At 34.9% G+C, this 3,938-nt stretch overlaps 1 pseudogene; it reads right to left on the minus strand.

Annotated features, from left to right (window-relative positions):
• Positions 1-1,371: 1,371 nt before the first annotated feature.
• On the minus strand, positions 1,372-1,484 carry LOC122126660 (annotated as a pseudogene).
• Between the last annotated feature and the right edge of the window lie 2,454 nt (positions 1,485-3,938).

Raw genomic sequence — 3,938 nt, forward strand, 5'->3', positions numbered from 1 at the left:
CAATATTCATATTGTCCAAGAAATAATAGCATACTAAATATTGCCCATGGTGATTGTTTTCTATCACATTTGTCTTCAATACAGATTGTGTTGGTGACACTGGGTTATCATGTACAGAACTGAGCTTATACATTGAGGTCCAAAGAGAGGCAAATTTCTTCTGTCCCACAATTCCAGTATCCTTTTTAAAAAGTACAAAAACTTTTAAATATCCTCACCTACTGTTTTATAAGTATCCAAAAAGAAAAAAAATCATAAATAATCACTCCAAAATGCTTTAAAATTGGAGATGCTAAAACATGCCCTCTGAAGTAAATTTTCTTCTACTTTTAACGTTATTCTGAAAGCTTTTGCTGGTTTGTCACACCTGTAATCCTAACTACTCTGTATATCTACTCAGGAGCCTGAGATCTGTGGATAGCAGTTGGAAGCCAATCAGGGCAAAATAAATTCAGGAGATTATTTTTCAAAAATTTTAATGAACTAGCATAGGGCCAAGAATGGAGATGTAGCTCATTTAGTAGCTCATCAATCTAGAGAAAAAAGGCCCAGCAAGACCTTGAAGCCCTGATTTCAAACACTGAGCACGTCAACACACATTCAAGTACTTGAGCACATGCGTGAATTCACCCACATATGTATTCAAAATGCCTTCATATCGGAGTTTTGCATGAATTCCTTTGCTAACGATATTATATGAGTAAAATAAAAGAAATAAACTCTTCCATCTCAGAACATTTTTATACATTCTTATTGTAAAAATACTGTACATAGGGGTAACACTTACATGAGCAAGGTAATGAGTACATTCCCTAACAAACATTGTTACCTCCTCCTTTATTGTTCCCCTACATCCCTTCCCTCCCACCTCCACAAGTCCATTAACCTCCTCCCTTTCCCCGCCTCAATTGTAAAGTTCACTTTACAACATAGTGTCTTGTGCATCTCATTGTTACAATGGGTATACCTGTATCCCTATTTAATCATTTTGTTTTTTTTTTCCTTCCCCTCACCAAATTAGAGGAGAGTATATACAAGATGTAGGCGCACCAACTTCAAATACAGTGAAAACAGGTGTTGTAGCATGGGGGAGGAACATACAAAGAAACAAAAAAAAAACACACTGCACGTTACAAGTACATGAGAAACAATAGCAAGAAGAAAAAAAAAAAAAAACACTTGTGTCCCTACCATGGGTTTCATTTCCCTTAACATAATCTTATCTGGTCATATACACATAACTTTTGGCCTTTTCTGCTTATCCTAGACATACATTAGTTATTGAAAATTAGAGAAACCATCGGACCTAAGTTTCTTTGGACTTGGCTTACTTCAATTAATAATTTTTTTTCCAAGTCTTTCCATTTCCTAAAAAATTGGGCGATGGAATGCTTCAGGAATTTGCCTGTCATCCTTGCGCAGTGGCCATGCTAATCTTCTCTGTATCATTCCAATGTTAGTGTATGTGATGCAGAATTGTGCACAGAACATTTTTATATATAAATTTTAATTGATTTTCTTTAACTAGACAATTCAACAAAAAGTAAGTTTAAAAGAATTTTCGTGAAATTTTAGAACCATGTACATAAGTACACATTTAAGAATAAAGTCAAGATTGACATGTCAAAAACAAAATAATTCCAGATATTTGTTGTTCAAGAGATGTGTAGGAGGAGGAATTCAATTATTCTATGCAAGGGACCTGCCATAATGAACACTGCAGCAAGTGTTAAGGTTTGTTAAAAGTTTTAATGTTTTCAATATATTTAATTTTGGGAATTTGCTTATATATGCCCAAACTGGGACTGTTTGGCAGGTCATAATACTTTTCTATAAAGTATTTAAGATTTATGGTAGCAGATAAGTACTACTAAGTATGTACATTTCAGATTTTATAGAAACTTTAGTAATGAGAAGTTGCAAAGTCTTTGTGTAAAGGAGCAGAATAAAGAGTTGACTAAGTTAACTACACAGTTTCTGTTAAAACTGTAGGCCTTCCTTACTTCATATGTTAGTGAGAAACAAATGATGATATAAGCCATATAAAAATTATGAGATGAACTATAAATAGTAATCTTAGTGGGTGTCTTTAAACACTACTCATAGCCTATAAAATTCTTGTGGAACATCATAATCTTAGCCAGTGTTAAATGTAAAGAAATATGACAATAATAAAATCTAATTTGTAGTACACTTCAAATACTGAAAACACTGGTAATTGTTTTGTTTTTCATTTTATTATTCATTAATATTTCATAATTGGTTTTCTTTATTTTTAGCATTGTATTCCTTGTTGTAATATAATACAACTTTTTGTTAGTTGTCATTAGGAAGTACTTTGAGAAGGTTACTGGGATGGCCACATTTTTTATAGGTGTATGTGAATTTATAAAGAGGAAACTTAGAACAAAATATGTATTTAAAAAATGATCAAGTGGAGTCTGATTCAAGAGTGTTAATGTATGTCCTCACCTAAAATATTAGCCCTAGGCTGAAGCAGAGTTATTACAGAGTTGAGGGCACAAAAGTGAGAGACTGTGTTTTGTTTTGCTTTTTATATTTATTTTGTTGGTCATGGGGTTTGAACTCTGGGGCCTGGTGCTGTCCCTCAGCTCAAGGCTAGTGATACCACTTGAGCCACAGCACCACTTCCATCTTTTTCTGCTTATGTGATGCTGAGAAATCAAGCCCAAGGCCTCATGCATGCAAGGCAGGCATTCTACCATTGAGCCACCTTCCCAGTACCTGAGAGACTGGGTTTTAAAAAATCATCTAAACAACATTTGCTTTCTGCTTTGGGTTATATAATGAAATATATGAGTATCTTTTTTATGTTTTTGTGCATTGTCATACTTCTAAATTTATACTAACTTCACCACTTTATCCTTGTCAAAGTCATGAAATATCTCTGAGAGTTTGCTTCTGTGAAGATTGTTTTTGCATTTATAATTTCTTCTGAGTCATTTTTTTAAACAAAATCACTTTATATTTTATGTTGATGGGTATTTAAACAGAGACAGGAATATAGAGGATTTAGTTTACCAAATAAACATTAAAATTAGAGCTCAAAAATAAAAATCACCCTTAACACATATTTTCATATCTTTCCCTACAATGTATGAGGGAGGCTTTTTAGCTCCAATTTTCTTGGGATTCCTAGGTTTACAATTCTTAAATCACAGAGACATGCTGTAATGGGAGTAAGATTTTTTGGTACACTTTGCCCTTCAGTCTGTGTTTCTTGTTCCTCCCTTTTCTCAACTCCATTATTGGAGATTTTTCTCAGAGATGACTCCATCTCCAACTTTTCACTCTTCCTAACTGGACAAATGAATTTGCAGATCAAGACTCTTAGACAGAAAGAATTTAAGAGCCTGAATCTAAGACACTTCTCTCATACACCATCCCTACAAAGACACAAGTACCAAAACAGGATACATAGTTTCATTTTTTTATACCAAGGCCAATGCATGAGGTTGCTTGCTTCTGAGGGTGCCTGTTTGTGGCTATTACTTATGTTGCAGATTAACTTTATACCTAGTTCCATTATCAGCTACCAAGGATGCCATGTTTAGGCCATCCAGGAGGTTGGCTCTACAGGGCGGCTGGATGTGTCTCCTATGAGGGGTTCCTAAGATCCCTCATGAATGGCACAGAAGATCTGTGTTGGAAAAACCGGGGGCAATTAAGGTATTCTACAAATACCTTCTCAGCAAGGCAAAGTTTACTCCTGCAGAAGGCATGCTGTCGCATGTCGAAGTTGAATAAGCACACTGGATAGGCAGCCCACCACTGGTTCCCATGAATTTGAGCTTTGGTATCATCTTTTATGATGGCTCAAACTTTTGACTCCTTTCAAACTAATCAAAAGCTTTAATAATCAACCAAATCTGAACACCTGGCCATATGAAAAATAAACAACTTTTACCCAGCTGTTG

Source organism: Dipodomys spectabilis, unplaced genomic scaffold (assembly GCF_019054845.1).
Source record: "Dipodomys spectabilis isolate Male_0828 unplaced genomic scaffold, ASM1905484v1 ptg000287l, whole genome shotgun sequence".
Lineage (NCBI taxonomy): Eukaryota > Metazoa > Chordata > Mammalia > Rodentia > Heteromyidae > Dipodomys > Dipodomys spectabilis.